At 33.1% G+C, this 20631-nt stretch overlaps 1 protein-coding gene across 3 annotated transcripts in view; it reads left to right on the top strand.

Moving 5' to 3' along the window:
• The window catches only part of LOC132704165 (ubiquitin-like-conjugating enzyme ATG10), a 169787-nt gene that overhangs the window by 108836 nt on the left and 40320 nt on the right, over positions 1 to 20631 (top strand). The window contains exon 1 of one of the 3 annotated variants that reach the window (XM_060673998.1): positions 11749 to 11841. The exons of the other annotated variants lie outside the window; for them this stretch is intronic. The gene's annotated coding sequence lies outside the window, so the exon portion shown is untranslated. Of the gene's footprint in view, positions 1 to 11748; positions 11842 to 20631 lie in introns of those variants that run through there. 3 annotated transcript variants of the gene reach the window in all.

Here is a 20631-nt window from a genome sequence, read left to right as displayed (position 1 = left end):
GTTGTGTATCGGTTAATATAGTGGACTAAGTGGGTTTCTCATAATCAATCCTTGTTTAGCAATATATAATTGACCATTTTTTCCATTAATAGTAATTTATCAAATAGAAAATGTAACTTGCAATAATTGTGTATTGACCAAAATAATGAAAAAACTATAAATGTGAATTTTGTTACGCAGGGTAAAAAAAAGCATTTTTTTCGAGATCTAAAATTAAGTGCACCTAAGCAGGAAGGTCCCTTAAAACAGCTGGAAAAAACAGATAGCAATTTGAATAGACGAAGGACTTAATTTTGCAAAACAATACAGAAATGATAATGCTGAAAGTGTTTGGATTGGCATGAGAAAAGTGTGGAGAAAAACGGAAAAGCATGAAATCCTGAAAATACAATTAAGCATGGAGGTAGAGGAGAAGTGGCATCAGGTGTTTAGGTTCAGCAAAATGTTTTAAGGGAAAATCTGCAAGAGAGTTTACAAAAACTCGTTTTAAATGGTGACTATTATTTTACTTTACGCAGACTTGAAACTCCTCAATATCCAGATCTCAATCCAATGAGCACCTGTGGGATGTATCAGAAAAAGGAAATCGGTGCCATGACATAACCATTAAAAATAAATTGGGAGAAGTTTTGGTAGAAGAATTATCAAACGAAATTATTATTCGAATTATTCTATTAATAAATTTGTTCCATACATCTGCTGTTCAAAATATTTAGATTTTGTTTTTAGAAAAATTGTTTTTGTTTGCTGTTATTATTATACTGAACTTTTGTATTTAAAAAAAACATTCCCAAAATATCATCTACGTTTGCTATAAAAATTTGATTGACAAAAAAAAACACCCAATTTAGTAACTGTAACCGTTAAAATAAAAAGCTTTCGTCATTTAGTAATTTGCCGAGACATAAAAACTCGCAAGAACTCGCAAAGGTATGCCGCATCGATCGGTATCGATCGTAGATCGAGTGACGTCATTGCCGCCCTCATTTCACCGATCGGCAAGACGTCTACACCGCCTCGCGGTTGCTAAGCGAGACGGCTGCAGCGAGCCGATTCGAATCCTCCAGAGGCCCAATGTCGCGCCAAGGTCTCGCCGATGCTAACAATAGAACAACAGTGCCGCGTTGTTGCCAGTTGTTTGCACCAGGTGAATGGTTGTCGCTCACGAAAGTCTTGGCGATCTGCTAAATGTCAATGACGAAAAGGTTTTTCTAAACTTTTAAATCTTCAAACGAAATTGCGTTTTTTTCCAAAAATAAGTCTAAAAATGAAGTAAATAGCCGACAACGAAACTCCCAGTATGGCATCAACATTGAGTTTTATCGAAAATACTAAATTTATAATAAAATAGTATAAGCTTTGGTGTATTCCCACGCATACCAGTTGTCTGAGCCTCCAAAAATTGTATTAAAAAAAAAGATTTTTACCTTGATATACAGGGTTCCCCAGATTAGACGATCTATTAGAAATACATGGGAAATAGATAAAGAGGGCATTTAAAAATTGGGTTGCGGCCATAAAAAGCTATTTTTAAAATATTTGGAACAGTGCAGTGTTGTCACGTCTACTCCAAGCAGAGACGTACTTCATTTTCTAAAAACTTTCTATGTAGCAAATGTTGTAGCTTCCTTGAGGTATTTTCGAGGTGAAAATATATTTTTTGAAAATTTTTCGAAACAATTAACTATCCTTCAACCTTTTTGGGCAAAAATTTGAAATTTTGTTTACGACATAACATTTAAATTATCCTATACAGGATCATCATCGACGGTGATGCATAATTTTTTATATACAATTTCGGGAAACGGGATATCAAATCTATTGTTAAAAGTTAAATGAACTTCAAAAATAAAAACCAAAATATTAATGGCACGCACGAATCGAGCTAAATACATGATCTGCTGATTGAAAACATTAATTGCTAACATAAAAAATATAAACATTACCAAATTTAATTTTCCGTGGCTTATTACTAAATTAGTTACATTGAAATCTCATGTCATAATATGATACAGCAGCAACCGTAACCAAATTTCAGATGTCTTAAAAAATGATCGAAAAATAGTTCATCATTTTCATTTCAAATTTTGTAAAAAATTCTGTTTATTTGAAAAATATCTTAAGAGAGCTACAATATTTTTAAAGATTTCTCATATAACCTAAAAATGTAATAATATACAGGGCGACCCGTTCAAAAAAGAAAGTTGGCGCAATGCTGCAAGGAGCCAAATACTTCAAAAATAGAAATTATAGCCACCTATTTTTTCTCCATTCTCCATATATGTATAACTTATAGAGAACGCAAAATCTGAAGTGGACTAATACGAAAGAAAGCTAGACATGTGTAATGTATTCAATCTCTTACACAGCAGTCAAAAAAGTTTCTGAGATTTTTCCAGTCCCAATTTATACCCTGAAAATCGAAAATATATTGTAAATTTCAATAGTATTAGTTTTTCACCACAATTTTAAACCTCAGTTTATGTTTAATTTTTTTTTGTGATTATGTTAATTACATATATATATATATATATATATATATATATATATATATATATATATATATATATATATATATATATATATATATATATATATATATATATATATGTGTGTGTGTAATTGTATATATATATATGTGTGTGTAATTAACATAATCACAAAAAAAATCGAAAAGAAACATAAACTGAGATATAAAATAGAAAGAAATATATATATATATATATATATATATATATATATATATATATATATATATATATATATATATATATATATATATATATATATATATATATATATATATATATATATATATATATATATATATGCAAAATGCTATGTTTGGTCGGTACTTTTGTACGGAGTGGAGGCATGGACTGTGAATGCAAAAATGATCAACAGAGTGGATGCCTTCGAAATGTGGACCTACCGACGTCTTCTGAGAGTCCCGTGGACGGACAGAGTAACTAACGACGAAGTACTAAGAAGAGTTCATAAGAATAGAGAACTACTTACAGCCGTAAAACGCAGGAAAACGGCCTACCTCGGACACATTTTTAGACATGATAGGTATCAGCTGTTACAACTCATATATATATATATATATATATATATATATATATATATATAAATATATATTTCTTTCTAAATAGCGATTTCGATTTCCACACACTTAACAGAACATTTGATGTGATATAGAGATATTTTGAGAAAATACTGCCATAAAGTGCCACATCCAAACTTTTTTTTTAATAGTTGCTTCGTAGGTTCCCATATTACCAGCATAGGCAGAGCCACTTTATCTCTGATAGCTATATTGTATTATTCGATGGATCGCAAAAAATGAAATCTTCATTATTCTTCATGTTTTAAACAAAAAGTTGATTAAAATCCATTTAATACAATTAAATTAGTACAAAAAATGTTCAAATTTCCAGTTATTTATGACAACACAGTGCCTTTATCAAATTTGTTTTGATTTGATAAAGGCACGGTGTTGTCGAAACAGCTGTCATAATGTAATAAATAACCGTGAAAATCTGAACATTTTCTGTTCTAATTTAATTGTGTTAAATTATCTGACACTTTCTTCGATTTGATATGTTCAGATGTTCGCGTATAGAGGGGGATAAAAAATGTTGCAAATAAAGGATATCTTCTTCTTATGGAATTAAAAAGACTGGAAATCGACTCTCTATTTTTCCATAAAATTTTAGCGACTTTTATCGATTTTTAGGTGCAGACGATGTAGAAGAGTTTATAGATAATATGCCACTGAATGAAGCTGCTGAAATTATATGGCAACAAGATGGAGCACCTCCACATAAAATAAATATAGAGAACGGTTTGGAAGACACGACAGAACGATACGGCCATCTAAGAGTCTAGACCTCACGGGTCCAGACGTTTTTAAAAAAATAAATTTTATTTTACTAGGTAAGGAAATATTAATATCATAAGAAGAAATTCAATAATTCTAAATGGATTAATCAAGCCATGCAAAATCTAAAAAAGGGATATCGACTGTATGTAGTGTGGTTACTTTCAACATTTGGCAGAATACAATAAATAACTAAATAAATAAATAATGTAGTTAACCACGCTTAGGTATGTTTTATAATCATATTAAGAATTCGTGTTATTGTTTATACGGCTAAAAAACAACGAATAAAAAAAATGGCGACCCAATTGGCTATTAAGTGAGATTTTAGTTTTTTTATTTTCTGTTAGATAGATACGATAGGGCTAGATGACGATGACGCGAATAACGCTAATCAACTATGAGTGATACCTTCAAAAATAGGCGCTATCGTAACTTTTTTGTAAGTGTAAAAACAATTCTTTTTTTGAAAAATTAAAATAATGAAAAACTATTAGGTTTAGGTATTTATTGTTAATAATAAAAGATTTGAAGAATTTCAAAACCAGTAAAAAAAATAAATAAAAATAAATATTTAAAAAACGCATGTTTTATTCGCCACTTTTTTTCGAGGTCCTTGTATACTTTAAAATAATTTTAAATTGTGCATCCTACAATCTTTACAGCATTTGTATTTACCGTGTACTCATAACTTTTCAAACCAATGAGATAAAAATCTTTATGTTGACTCGCCCTGTACATAGAATAATGTAATAGAATAATAATGAACTAGTTTTCTTTTGTTGACCAAATAAAATGCCAAACGACACAGGTTGGGGTAATAAAATTAAATTAACTTAAGGTGCGTCGAAGTGGCAATTTTCCACTTTAGACTTCTCGTCTGTGTCTCGATATGTGTCATCCGACGGAAAATTTCGTCGCAAACATTTCCATCTATACCTATCGACCAAATCAGAATCCCACCCGAAGCGGAAATAACAGCACCCCCTCCCCAATTCCCACCCAAAAGGATCGTTATTCAGCGTTAATTCCGCAGCGAAAAGGCGTCCGATAAAAGTAAACCACCCCCGTCTAGACAACTAGCGTCGCGAAGAAGGCGACGCTGCCGCGTATTGCGCAAGAACGGTAAAAGCTACAAACATTGGGATCTCGGAAACCGAAAGGAATACGAAGTCTGTTAAAAGAAGGCAACGTTGCGTATTTTGGTGAGCAATTGGTGACCTTTCGTTTCGGAGATATCCGGGAAAAACCGAAAATCAGCAACCAACTTAACCAACAATGATAACTTTTTCATGGCACCTTGTTTTCTCCTAAAAATTGACAATATTAATTTTTAAGTATGTCGTTTCGATTTTGTGTGCCAATCATCCGCTTCATTTTTTTAAATACGGGTAACTAAACAATATTCATTTAGTTATGTATGTATTTTTTATGTTTAAATAAAATAAAATTACAAATAATTTTTATTACCTATTTAAATTACTTAAAATTATTCACATAATATATCAGTATCACTATCGCTATCATCGCCTGTTCTAATTATTATTTGTTCTATATTATTTGAAATGATATGCGATTGTTCTGCTTTTTCTATATGTTTAACAGAATTTGCCCAACTTTGTGGGGGGATGTTAACTTCGGTTTCTATAAGTTTGAGGATATTGGAGTTAACACGGGGAAAAACATTGTTACGACGAATGGCAGATTTCAGTTGGTGCCAAACATGTTCAATGGGATTAAATATACAGTGGTAAGGTGGAAGCCTTAAAACTGTATGCCCTAGATTTTTTTGCATAATTATAACAGACGTATTCCTTTCGTAGGTTCAAGCTTTGTAGAACCTCAATTATTGCTTATTATACATATAGTTTTGGATTGTTGTTTTTGTGTCACATGAGGAAGGGGTTTTAGTCTACTGTGATAACTTGCATTGTCCATTACAATTACGCTATTAGGAGGAATGTTTGGAACTACTTTGTTTTTGAACAACTTTCAAATAAATCAGCGGTGGTGTCTTCATGGTAATCCAGAGGAGAATCTATAATATTTTTCGCAGACAGAGAAAGTCCATTTGGAATCCAACCATCTTTAGAGCCAGCATGCAAAATAGTTATTCCTTAACCTCTTTTTGATGGCCCGTTTGTTTTACACTTATCAGTTGAGTCAACCCAACCCTTTTCCGGGGTATCATAAGTGTCCAGGTTTCATCCAAGTAAATAATTGGCCTTTGTTGTTCTCTGTGAATCCTATTTTTTTCTAGATATTCCAGTCGCCATTTCCGAATTCTAAAAGATTCCATTAAAAATTGCCTTTTGTCAATTTTTTTAAATCTAAAACCACTTCCATAAGGTAGTTCTGCTACATTTAACACCGATTTCATCTTTTTCAAGCCTCCTAATTAAGATATCTAATGTAGGCACGCTTTGTTCCTCGTATAACTGGTAAATTTTACGACATATTATATCTTGATCTCTTTCATCTACACTCGAGAAAATGTCAGCAAATGGGATTATTCACAATTTTCCATACAGTTGATGTTGGAATTTTCGTCAATGTGGCCGTTTCTTCTAAAGATGCTTGCTTGCTGGCACCACGTTCAATGAGAGTCAAATAAACATTGTTTATAACTTCCTTAGTCTCAATAGAATAGTGTTTTCTACATTTGGGCGGGAGCATCTCCTGAGATACACTAAACTCGCACATATTTTGCATAATTCGCACACGATTCAACACACGCTGTATTACACACGAAGTAAGAATGATTACTAATAAACTTAAACTAAGAAGTAAACCAAACCAAAGAATATTAAACACAGGTAGGTATAAAATTGTTTTCTATTACGGACCACAAGGTTACCTGAATTTAAATTCCGAAACTTTAGGTAATAATCTTGTTGTATGTGTATGTTAACAACCACCCTTGGATAATCCCATTCAAAAGGAATTGGTTTTTCTTATATCTATCAACAGACCATACCAAAAACAAGACGTTTCTAAATGAATATAAAAACATATTTTATTACTGTAAACTGTCAAGGAAACAACTCGAAACCTGAGAAGAACCACACTTAATTAATTAATTAATATTGAAAATATAAAATTTCAAGTTGTTTCGCACCTTGAATGAACCAAGCAACCTAACCTAACTAACCTAACCAAAACTAATTTCTCGAACTAAATTGAGCCGTAGTTCCTTCGTGTCATTCGAGGTCTTACGATAAAAAGGATTTTTGAAAAACGCCCATAAGAAGTAATCCTGCGTCGGTTGTTTATAAATCAAACTGTTGGTTTCTTCAGACGTTAACTCAAATTGGCTGGCATTCTACTCTGTACCTGCTTATTTATTGTTTGAGGGGAGAGGAGCCAAAGGCGGGGTAAAAACCTGAGTCGCGGTTAAGATTGTTTGGTTGCTTATAGATTTTTATATATCCTTGGATGCTGTAAACTGCTGGTATCTCAAACGGAATTTAGTCTTTGACGGATCCACCATATTGAGCGATTTTTGGACAAGTGGTAAATCTGGTTTTGACGTTATATTTGTTAAGAACTTATATGTGGTCAGTGAAGTTTTGAATGTAAGGAAGGACAAGAGTGGCAAGTGTGGGGTTGCATTAGGACTTTTTGGAAGATTGTGGGGAAGTGTATTTTGTGACGGAACGCTTAATATCTCTAACGTGGAAATTCTTAGAGATAAGAGCAGTTGTAAGGTGTTTCAACTCAACGTTCAGTGATTCGGGTTGAGGAAGTTATCCGGCTCTGTAAACAAGAGCAATGCATTAAGAGACAGTTGGTTCCAATCTGTGGGGCGCCCCCCCTAAAGGGGCGCGAGACTGTTGCAAGAGATGGCATGCAGCTCTTTCCAAAACATCATTTTAGTTTTGTATTTTGGTAAAATTTATTTTTATTACATTTAAAATTATTATTTCTTATCATAAATAACTATTTTTACAAAATATTGTATATTATTTTATAGCCCATTAAATAAATTATAATATAACTTGAGTATTTATGAAATTAGATTGTTAGAAAAATTAAGAGGGCGCAACAAATTTTTTTAAGGGGGGCGCAGGGACAAAAAGTTGATAACCACTGCAATATGTCTGTAAGTATAAGGACCCAATATTAGGTCTGATTTTCTTTAATTATAATTATAATTAATTCTATAATTAGGATAATTACTCAAATTATTATTGACTAAATAATATTTTTAAATTCTTTTTTTGCTAATGACAATAGGTGCCGCACAATAAACAGTTTTCCTAGAAGTTTGATAATGAAACAAGTTTCGAAAGCATGTACAGGTTGTCCCAAATTTGAGGGACCGTAAGAGATACGAAGTTGGTTAAATAGAGGCAAAGCTGCGTATTTTGATGCTTAATTTAAAACTGTTAGTGTATCGATGAATGTAGTTTTACAACTCACGGTTTATTTAATAGGCATAATGAACAATTACTGGTCCATAGAAAATCCGCAGAAAAATCAAGAAATCAGAACATAAGAGCGAGCATCCTTTAATGTTTGGGTACTCTCGTGGAATGATAAAATTGTGGGTCCAATAATAATGAAGGTAACTTAACGGCCGAAAGATAACAATTGATGACAAACGATTAAATACTGTGTAATCATATAATTATGGTGGCAACAAGGTGGCGCACATCTTTATAATAGACAGCAAATAATACACTCCTTAAATAACTTATTTTCAAATAAGTGGAGTCGATGGCCTGCCAGAAATCCAGATATAAACCCACTAGATTAGTTCTTATGGGTGTACTATTTACAAATCTTCTAGATTCCTGCTGTGCCTGTCGTATATAAATCAAACTTGATTTGGTCGGCAACTGCTGAGGAGTTTATTTGTCGTTTTCTTAAGACTCATATTCTTCAAGCGTAGTTGACATTTTTCGTCCATGGAATGCTGCAAACTCTTGGTATCTCAAACGGAATTTTGTATTTGACGATCGATGTTGAGAGATTTTTGGACAACTGGTAACCCTGGTTTTGACAGTATATTTGTTAAGAACTTTTAATATGTTATCAGTGATCTTTTTAATATAAGAAAGGATAACAGTGGCAAGTGTGGGGTTGCTTTCGGCCTCATTATCGATGGAAGAGTGTGCTGAAGTGTATTTGGTTATGGAACGCTTAACATCTTCGATGTGGAAATTATTAGAGAGAAGAGCAGAGCTAAGGTGTTGTACTTTGTACTTCTGTGTTCAGTGCCCGGGTTGAGATAGTTGTGGTTAGTCTTAACGTTCTTGTTCTTCAATGTATTCTTTGCAGCATATGCATGGAATGCTGGAAATTTCTGGTACCTCAAACGAAATTTTGTCTTTGACGGATCGAATATATTGAGAGATTCTTCAGTGGCAAGTGTGGAAAAGACAACCATTTTTCAATTAAGATGAGAATATTTGGTACCGGAAGTAATGCTGATAGTTTCAGGAATATATATATATATATATATATATATATATATATATATATATATATATATATATATATATATATATATATATATATATATATATATATATATATATATATATATATATATATATATTCTCACGTATTGATTCACGGATGGAAAAATGTGATGACACTATACTCCGGGATATCATCCGTTCGCTCGTTGAACTCCGACTGGAATCCTGCATCCGACTGGAATCCTGCAAATCCTGCATCCGACTGGAATCCTGCAGACGTTTCGCCAAAATCTCACTTGGCATCTTCAATGCTCGCGCTCCGAAAACACTTCGAACACTCGAGTGTTTACAGCATTCCACGCATATGCGGCAATAGTATATTATGCAATAAGTGCGGTAAACGGAATTTGACCCACGAGTTTATTTGACACGAGCGGAGCGAGTGTTTAATCAACGAGTGACTTTAAAACTTTACCGGACATGTTGCATACTATACTTTTTCTACGACCGAGTTTTTGGTTACATTTTCGCCTAACAACACGAATACATTCACTGACATGACCGTCAGAATTGACAAACGTCAAACCCGTGCGGTAAAATCCCGGAAATGTCCGAAGTAGCTCGGATCGGTAGAAAACGAAACTGGCGTCGTAAAGTGACGCTTCCCGCACGCTACATCGGTGTGTAATTACGTATTTTACAGGCGGGAGTAGAAAACAAATATATTGGAAACCCAATAAAAAAACAACTAGATTCAAAGAACGCGAAAGAGCTTTAAAACTCAATCAAACTCATCAGCAGTTATCGAACACAATCACAAAATCGGACATCAAATTTTAATCGATAAAACTAAAATTCTTGCATGCAATTAATTCTTCTATAAGCACCGAAACAATGTTCACGCCCCCCCTTTAGCACCGCACTCTCAAACAATATATAAGCAGGTACACAGTACAATGCGAGCCAGTTTCAGTTAAGCCCGGAAGCAAGTTTGATTTATCAACATCGGATGCTGGAGGGATCCAGAAAATTTGTAAACAGTATTACAGTAGCATGTGCAAAGTTTTTTTGAAAAATTAACCAAGATGAACCTATTACAAGAAATCTTGATAAAGACTCTGAATCTGAAGATGAGTTGCCACTCATACGAATATGAGTCTGTCTCAAAAACAAACTCGATAAGGCCATCACAAATGCGATTAAACCGGTACAACGACCAATACAACCATCGAAGAGAAAATCTAATGATGATTTGAAAATGGTGGATTGCGTGGTTTACATTTGCTTGCAATGGAATGCTCAGGAGTCATTTCCTTTCTAAGTAATCCAGATTATAATTTTGAATTGTTTATTTTCTTCGTTTAAAATGTGCTCATGATTATAACATCATTAAGTTACGTATTATTCAATGTTATGTTATATATTATATTGGTTACGATATAAGACACATTATGTTTCAGTCACTGTAAGTTACTTTCCTAAAATAGTTAATAAATATTAATTATTATATTCCTACACAATATTTTTCAATTTTTTCTAGATTTCGAGACTAATCCCCAGGTTTTCGATTTTTTAGCATTTTTACCAGGTTTGTTCACAAAGATAACACAGATTCTGTGGTCTGATAAAAGTACTAGTTTCAGAGGTGGAACGAAATTTGCTGAGATCCGACTGTCTATTGCTAGAATTGTACCCACACAAAGATGCCTTTGTATGTTTTGTCGATTACGGGATAACCTTCAACAACGTTGAACACGAAAGGCTGTTTGACATACTCGGAAGAACGGATGTGGATAAGACGAAATTTATGATAATAAGTAGACGGGAAAATACCAAGTTTGAAAACACTCGACTTCGTACGGACGCTACAGCCTTGAAACCTTGAAACGCGTTATATTAAAATACTGATTTAGGAATAGGATTACGAAAAGGAAACTAGATTTAGAATTCGGTCCATTAATTAATTAACAATTTTAAAATGTTTTCACCTTGGGCTAAAAATAACCCTAGTAGCACACCATATTGATTCTATCTTGATAATAAATATATTGTAAATCTATGTATAACCTAAATCTAATGCCTGGTAATACATAGGAGAGGAAATTTATTGCCATATATTTTTAAAATATCTCATTCTTAATTATGTCAATATTTTTAAAAAAACACTAGATTGATAACTCCAAAATAGCTTCATAGACTCTAATAAACTTGGAGCCGTTAAAAAATATTGAAAGGAAAATCGATGTGTATTTAATACTAATGTACCAATTTCAGCTTTCAAAAGGTTGCCTACGGAATTTCGAATGCGATCAACCATATTTTCAGGGCTAGTTTGAAAAACAAAATCTTTTATTCTACCCCAAAGGTAAAAGCCCAAGACACTAAGGTCTGGAGATCCGTCAAGCCATGAAAACAAACTGCCCCTTCCTATCCAAAGGTATAAACAGGTCTGGTCTAAAAAATTCTTAACTTTGTGAGGAAAGTGTGCTGGACATCCATCGCGTTGTCGAGGAACGTTTTCTAATAAAATCGGTACGTGGTATCGTAAAATTCAATTAAATCTGCATATAAAGAAATGTACCACTCCAAACGTCCCACTGATTTTAATTTAGTAATTAATTCATTTAAAACATTTAATGAGAATTCATTCACGGGCGACCAATATTACAAATTAACTACTCCATTACTCGTAGTTTCATCGGTTGATAATATCGGAGATAAAAAATTGAGATCCTCATCTACCATAGAATTTAGTCAATTACAGTAGTCTAATGGCCTATCAAAATCGGCTTCTAAAAGAGCTTGGCGCAATTCATAATGATAATGGTGTTGATAGTGCTCTTTTAGAATTCGGTGTACCGATGTTTTACTAATATCCTTCTTCTTCTTCTTAAGCTTAAATGGGGAATAATTTGGACATAGGCAAGAACATTAATGCCGCTTTCTAGGCACTGGATTAGGATGAACTCGTTTTGTTTTGCGCAAAAAATTACTTAAACGACTAAAGTTGAAGTAATACTTCCTAACTTAACCTACCATTACCGTATATTAATTATTTTATATAATAGGAGCAAATTACTCACTTAACAGTTAAGCCCGCACAATATACACACTAAAAACCAAAGCAATACAAAAGAAAAAAAAACAAAAAAAAGAAATCTACTAAAATGTTTGCTATTGGGATGATTTGTTGTATATATTCGTTCAGCCACAAATGTGCTTTCATGACACTAGGCAATCACAACCACGTATGCTTTGGTAGTCGAATAAGACATTTTTATGTCACAATTCGCAGTAAGAAAACTCAATGGTTACATAAATTTAAACTCTAACTATTTAAAACGGTAAATAAGGGATTTTGACAAGCGTCAAATAACGACATCAAAGATGCGTATAGCGTTTTGCAGGATAGGTGTATTTTTCAATTTGTCAAATTTTAACATATGGCGGCAAAGTTTTTATGACAATCTCGATAAGTAGCAAAGAATAATTTCTGTCCAAAGGAGATTGAAAAAGGATAAGGATATCACAACGTATGGTTATGTAAAAAAAACGACTTAAAAAAGATAAAAAGGAACTTTTATTTTAACTTCCTTCGAGTTTTTTTTTTCTCCCTTCAGTAAAACATTTAATTATACATCAATCTATTGTGCAGAAAGCGTTACTCTACCATGTGAATTCCGTTTCCCACCGATCCGAGCTTTTTCGGACATTTCCGGGATATTACCGCATGGGTTTGAAAGCAAATGATGTTTTCGGATATTTTACCTCACAGCGTGAATTTTGAAGTTTTTCAAAAACGAGCGGTCATCGAAAAAGTATAGTATGCAACACGTTTGGTAAACTTTTAAGTCTCTCGTTTATTAATCACTCGCTCCGCTCGTGCCAAATAAATTCGTGATTCAAATGCCGTTTACCACACTTGTTGCATAATATACTATTATTCTTATTTTGGGTTAGGATAAAGATGTTGAGATAAGGTTAACACTGCGTTTTCGGACTCTTTTTCGACTATATAGCTTTAAAACAGTGCTCATTCTAAGTATCATTAATATAAGAAAATTTTACAAAAAATGGGTTTTAAAATTCAAGAATTCAAACATAATTTGCAGCGTTTTCAGTTCATAGTTTTTTTTTAACTGTTAGGAACAATCCCAATATCGCACTACCTGATTGGCCTTACTGGGACACTCGGTATATTTTGATATTGCATAAAGTCGGAATTTTACTCATTAACCAGTGGTTAACTGAAGAATTTTGGTCAGTTTATTAGCTTGAAAAGTGAAGTTGAGTTGTGGTTTTGACGATTTCGGTTAAAAAAGCCGAACAAACGTACATAATCAAATGATGGGTTAGACATCCTAGATGTAGTCAAGTCCTAGAAGTAACAAATGAGGAAAATAATGAAGAAATGTGGCTGTATTTTTTTCACTCATTTTTAGACCCCTATTAAAAGAAATAAAATCCTTCACCTAACAGAAAATTTGGATTTCGTTCGCTTCCTAACTCAGGACCAGGCTATAACTTGCAATTTTTATATTTTAAATGATTACCTATCATAGAGTATCACTGACATAAGACACATGGCTGTTCGGTCTTGGGATGTTTTTTTTTGTGTGGATTTTTACAAAAGTAGGTAAAAATACCTATTCAACAAAATAATGCCCAAATTAATAATAGCCAATATGTTCGTGACAATTTGCTTGTATGGAAAAATATGTCCTTTTTCAGGGGCTAGCTACTCTTTACTTGTTACATAAATTATTTCTTACCTTTCTCACAAAAACAACAGTTTCTTAACAGATGATTAGGTGGGTTATTGGTGGATACGGGCATTAGATTCCTACTTGTTAGTTCATTTTACTAAATAGGTATGCAATATACTTTGACTTTTATTATTAAATGAAATAGCATGAGCTGTTTTCATTATATTCGTTTGTTTTTTAACAATTAAGCTGCAATGGATGAAGAAGGGGGTTGATTTTTGAGTGCCTCAAGGCCCCCGAAGGCGCTTCAAACGACGTTCGATTCTGTCACCAAGTTTCTAACGGTGCTGAGTCAGAAAAATTTCATAAAATTCCCGAAGCTAATCATTACTTGACGGAATTCATCTATACACGTGTTTACACTAATCTCCGCGGTACTCTCAGATAAACAAATACCGAGAATTCTGAAACGCACGTTTGCGCTCATGGGATCGCGAGAAAAGATCCGCCGAATCAGTTCGCTGAACCTGATCGGCTTATCTCATTCGGCCGTGTCGATATGACTGACGGAAAACTGTGGCGCCATTTCAAAACGAGGATTTGCTTGGTTTCCCGCTTGCGACCGATTCGGGAGGAACGAAATCGTGGAAAACCGCAAATTTTGACCCCGGCCTTTTTCTACCTGAAACACCCGACAGGTATAACTTGTATCCAAAGATTAAAAGATTTATTTCCCTCATTGCGGGCCCTATCCGAATCCGTATAGTAAATAAAAACGAACAAAGAGGATGACTAATCGTTTCAAACGACTCGACGACGAACTGGAAACCAGTTCGTGGACGAATTCGTGTCACTCAGTGGCGTGCAAAACAGTATGGATATTGACGAAAATTTTTAAAAAGACATTCAATTTATTTAATAAATAGCTTAATTTAATCATTGGTGCTTGGCACCAACGGGCTAAGAAAGTTAGGCAGACAGACACAGAGAAACAGACAACGCTTGGATTGGGAATGAGAGGGAAATACGGTGAAGTAAGGTTTAATTACCAGGAAACGAAAATGACATCTTGCTATCGAGAAGGCAATTTTTAAAGTTATTTTTCAGAACCAATAGTCATTAACGAGACATATTGGTTAATTCTATTTACAATTTGGTATGAAAAGGATCGTTCCAATTGCTCTTTTAGATGCTGTATCATTTCCGTTATTTTTATAGATAGAAAGTTGTGGTTTTTCTGAAATAAAATTGCATAGCCCTATTAGTATCTCCATGATCTCAGATAATTTACCGAAAACGTGAAACTGTTCCTTATATGACATTCCACCTTCGGAATTTGCAGGGTGCTTTCTAATCGAATGTCAATAATTAATTAAATAAATTAAAAAGAAAACTTCATACGAACATATGACCTTAACGCTTTAATTTTTGAGAGGAGGTAAACTTTTCAAAAATAAGATATATGTCTTTAATGTCTGTAATACCGCTTTAGATATTTTAATGAAATTTAGCACACATGTACTATGTATCAAGAGGCATTATTTAGTGTGCCACTTTTTTTTTATTCACCAGTGACGTACGGAATTTCACCTGTCTATTTTGGCAGACTTTGATGCTACGCCATCAATTCCTAAAGAAATTTAATTTGTTGATTTTTTTCAATCCGATGTATGGTTTTCCCTTACAAAACTAATAACCTCTTCGCTGTATGGTTATCGTTAATATGACAACATGCAGAACAATTAGTTTTAGTTTTTAAGTGAATACCATGCAACGGACTAAAAAACATTAAGAGATCAAATCTGCAATGCAAATTTCATCATTTTTTAAAGGAAACCAATGGCGTGCTACTGACTGTGAACAAATAATATTTTAGTTAATTAGGTCGTCGGTGCATTAGTTAAATCGAGAACTTCTTTTTGTGAAAAATAAAATATATCTCTAAAACAAAATATCTAGTTTTTAGTTACCAACTAGTGTTGTTCACAAAAAATATAATAGAAAACTGTTCTATTCACTTTTACAGTTTTAATGAAATTACATAACATCCTAACAACAGGGTAAATAATAAATCATTCTTATTTAAAGAAAAATACACTACCTCTTATTAATAATTTTTAACAAAATTGCCTGTTAACAAATAACAAACTTTTTGAAAAAAAAAGTAGAACATAGAAGCTATTAACGATATTGTTATGCGGTAATACAGACATTAAAAAAAATATATTTCATTTTTGAAAACTTTGCCACCCTGTATCTCAAAGGTAAAAGCATTTAGCACATATTTTGACATGAAGTTGTACGTATAATATAGAAACCTAGCAAAAATAAAAACTACTTTGGTAGCTGATGACGGCGTTATTCTGGCATCATACGCTGACCAAACCTCAGCTTCAGGAAACCTTCAAACTAGCCAAAATGAAATCCAACAATGGTGAAAAACGTATTACGGCTAATAAAACTAATTCCACTGGTATGACATTCATACTACGCAGAGAAACATGTCCTCATGTGAAGATTAACTATTGTCAACTCCCACAAGCCGTAGATGCTAAATAATATTAGTAGAAAATATATATTTACTAAACGCAAGCAGCTTGGGACTTAAACTAACCCATTGGCCGAAAATCTAAATTACGTTTGAATAACAAAGTATTGCTATAAAAGAGAATTCTCAAGCCCACCTCGTCTTATGGAATTCAACTGTGGGACACTGTTAGTGATTCGTACATCGATTGAGTGCAAATTCCAACGAAAAAATACCAGGGCATCCTAATGTGCTAGCAAACCAATTAAATGGACGGGATGTCAATGACGTGCGCAGCCTAAAAAGAGTGTTGATATCCGAGCTAATTACAGAGCTAAGATAAGTTAAGATTTAAGATCACGTAAACAAACTCTAGATTTAAGATTTGGGTTAATTTTTAATGGAGATCACTCACTCAGTGATACTGTTCATGTCATTATTCCTTCTATTCACAAACGAATGCTCATTGTCCATATGGCAGATTGCAGACCTTACTAGGAATATAAAAAATAAGAATAACAGTAATAAATAACTGAAAGTTCCTAACAAAGAATTAGATACTTTTGCAGTTTTATAATAACAATAAATTTGCAACAATAGTTTTGTAGTATCAAGTAACAATATAAGAAAACACCAAACACTACAAAAAAATGTTACACAGAGACAGGTATATAAAATAATAATAAAATAATTAAAAAACAAATCAAAATCAAACCCAATTAAACATTATTTTATATTTTCATCCTTGAAAAATTGTGCCACTAAATAGCAGTCTTTATTTAATTTATTTAACTTTATTTATTTAAGATTTTAATCTTTTTTTAAAACTTTGTTTTTTCGATGTTTACCGTACATATACCATATGGGCATATTATATCCATCACAGTTTGCATCTTGCTGTCCAACGTGTAATCTTGAAAACGGTACGTGGTACATATGTTTAATGATATTTTTGTTATGATTTTTCGTGATCATCAATGAATAAATATAGAGACAAGGGAAAGTCGATATATTGTATTTTTTAAAGTATTCTCTACAAGAGTCTGAGCTGCTTATGCCGGTCTTTCATCTTATAACTTTTCCAGTAGAATAAATATTAATTTTTCAAAGAAACTTCCACAGACTACTGTAGTACTTTTTATAAAACTTCTGGATTCCAGTTTCACTCAAGCTCTGAAGAAGTCAACAGGCTGATTGGCGAAACGTTAGCTAGTTCGAGTCAAAAAGTGCAAAAACTGACCCAGGAGGAATTAAGAAGTTTTATAAACAGTAAAATAAATATTTTTCCAGAATCTCTTGGCTTCCCCGTAATGATACCACGTAAAAGATAGATTGTATATGACCAAAATATATTAATGAGTATCCCATGTGAGTTTTTGATCAATAAATAATCCGACAAATTTTGTTGCACACAGATTTTTCAAGGATTTTTTTATCAATTTTTAATATTCATTGTTCCACTTTTGATGGCAAATGGAATTGCCACGGATTTATTGGTGTTTGATGTGATACCGCTGGCCAATTTACACATTATTTTTATGGCTGACTGCCCTTTTGTCTTAATGTCTTGTTCCGATTTTCCCCTTTATTGGGATCGCCAGCGAATCATAAAATCATTGGTCTCAGTCGCAGATTTCGAAAGGCTAAATAGTCTAAATGAATTGCCTCTCGAAGTTATGTCATGTATGTATCACGTTTAATGTAGTTCATTTTGTATGTACTCCTTCAAAAAAAAAAAAGATCCAACATAAGATTTCTTGTTACACCGATTCCCTTCTCGACTTTTCTATATACGAACGAAGGTGTTACTTCTACATATCCTAGCCATTTTTTCTTTCCCTGTTCTCTTTGTTGTGCGTTTTAGGATGCGCAACTAAATTTTTCGTAGCTACAACAGCTTAATTACCTTTTTCATTACTCTGTATAAAACATACCAGCATATTATATTTTTCATTATTTCGCTGACAATATTTCACATTTGTTTTTGACCTTGCCTTGTATACTAATTGCGAAAGCGGGAAAGGTTACATAAGATACAGTTTTCGCATGTTCGATAAGCTGTCTATCGATAAGTTGAGATATGAGAGGTGCCTGGAAAATGCAAAACTTTCAATATAGTTCTGTATCTTAAAAATTAGAGACTTTGAAAATTTTGCTAACGGCATCTTTGTTTAGAATGACTGAGCATATTCAACCAGCATAACACCAGATATGGTGAAATATGAGTTTCACCTCCATATACCAGTCTAAGACAGTACTTTTGAACTTTTTGAATGATCAAATTATGACAGTCTGAGAATATCGCAAAGATGCTACAAAAAGGCAAAACCAAGTCCTTTCAATATTATCAATTTGATTGTTATTTCCAAATATCCATTTATCCATATCCGCTATTTATCAAGGATTAAGTACGAGCACCAGAATGAATCCTGTTGTCTCTCCGTTGAGGCATTTCTCAGAAAAAGAAAAGTACACTTGTTCACAGTCGAAGGACTGGAGCCTAATTTTTACTTCAAAAAGGATGATGCGATTTCCAAGACACTTCACTGACTTGAAACAAGACTGACTGACTGACAAGAATTGAAATGAGGGTTTTATGGTTTATTTTACCTAAGTGTCAGAATTATTTAACTAACAAAACAAAATCAATGATCTACTATTCTTTCTTTTTATCCCACTTTAGATATTTAATACCCATATAAGATATTACAATATTATGATAGGCTAACCAATATTACCTATGCATAAACTCAAAGAAATACTACAAATTCGGCAGTGTAAACTTATCAGGTTAACTATGAAACTAGAATAATGAACGATATATAGCAAATTAATACCAGAACCAACATATATACATAGATCCCATTCTAAATGCGTCCAAAACATTTAATTCACTACCTGTAAGTTTAAAAAGTGGGAAAACTTACAATATTTTCATTCAACAATTAGGATTGATAATTTGTTATTTTTGTTAGTTTATTGCATAGTTGATTATAGATATTTATTATGTTATTAATGAACACTCTGTGTCAATATTACATAATTTTATATTCTCGGGGCCAGAGCTCTATACACTGTTTAGAGAATCTGTAAAAAATTGTAAATTATTTATGTGAAGAAATAAAGTTTGAAAAAAAACATCATGTAAAACAAAGGCGCAACTGTAACCAGATCTAAGACCCGATTGTTTTGAAGGCAACATACTTATACACTTATAATAAGTGCAAGTGTTTGGTACTCTTGGACCTCAGTTAGGCGTTCAATATGCTAGATCACAGTGTACTTCTTAAAAGGTTTGAATATTTTGGACTAAGCCAGTGCTGAGTGGTAATGTTACTAGTTTTGTTTCCACTAAAAAAGGAGTACCACAGATAGATGATGCAAGTCATTATATAAATACAGTATCTCGGTGTAGTAAGCTAAACCTCTTCTTTTTGGCCTTAATAGAGAGAGAGAGAGTGTTTGCGATAATTATAATTTTAATATAGTTTTAAATAATGTTAATCCAGTATCTGTGGACGTTTGTAGAAACTTGGGAATTCTCAAGGATGTTAATTTACGAAATGAAGACCATCATTTTTTAAAATTAAAATGCTGTACAAGTTTAAGAACATTCTTACGATTACCATTCGACTAAAACTGTGTGATAGTCTAGATAAATAGATAGATAGATGGTGTGATAGAACTAGGGGTACGGAGATATTGTTTATTGGTCGTGTTTACTTGGAAAAATAAAGGATGTCTGCAAAAAATTCAGAATTCTTGTTTACGTTATTGCTGTAACCTCAGGAAATATGATCAATTTATTTACTATTACTAAAATAGTCTAAGTGGTTCAATCTCTCTGAAAGGTATTATTTGCACCTTGCCACTCTAGTACATAAAATTAAAAGCACTGCAGAGCCCTCTTAAATATTTAACAAATTGTTAAAAGGGTCCAATATCCACCAGCCTGTTATACGGCACCGCGAGTTGTACCATATTCCCAAGCACAATACTGCCACGTTTCAGAGATCCTTCACTTATAACGCTATCAAGGTTTATATTGATGTCCCTGCTACTGTTAAAGCTTGTCCATCTGCTAATTCG

This window comes from Cylas formicarius, unplaced genomic scaffold (assembly GCF_029955315.1).
Source record: "Cylas formicarius isolate icCylForm1 unplaced genomic scaffold, icCylForm1.1 PGA_scaffold_6__28_contigs__length_40554024, whole genome shotgun sequence".
NCBI classification, from domain to species: domain Eukaryota; kingdom Metazoa; phylum Arthropoda; class Insecta; order Coleoptera; family Brentidae; genus Cylas; species Cylas formicarius.
The sequence above is the reverse complement of the archived record's forward strand: the minus strand, read 5'-3'. Positions and strand labels throughout refer to the sequence as shown.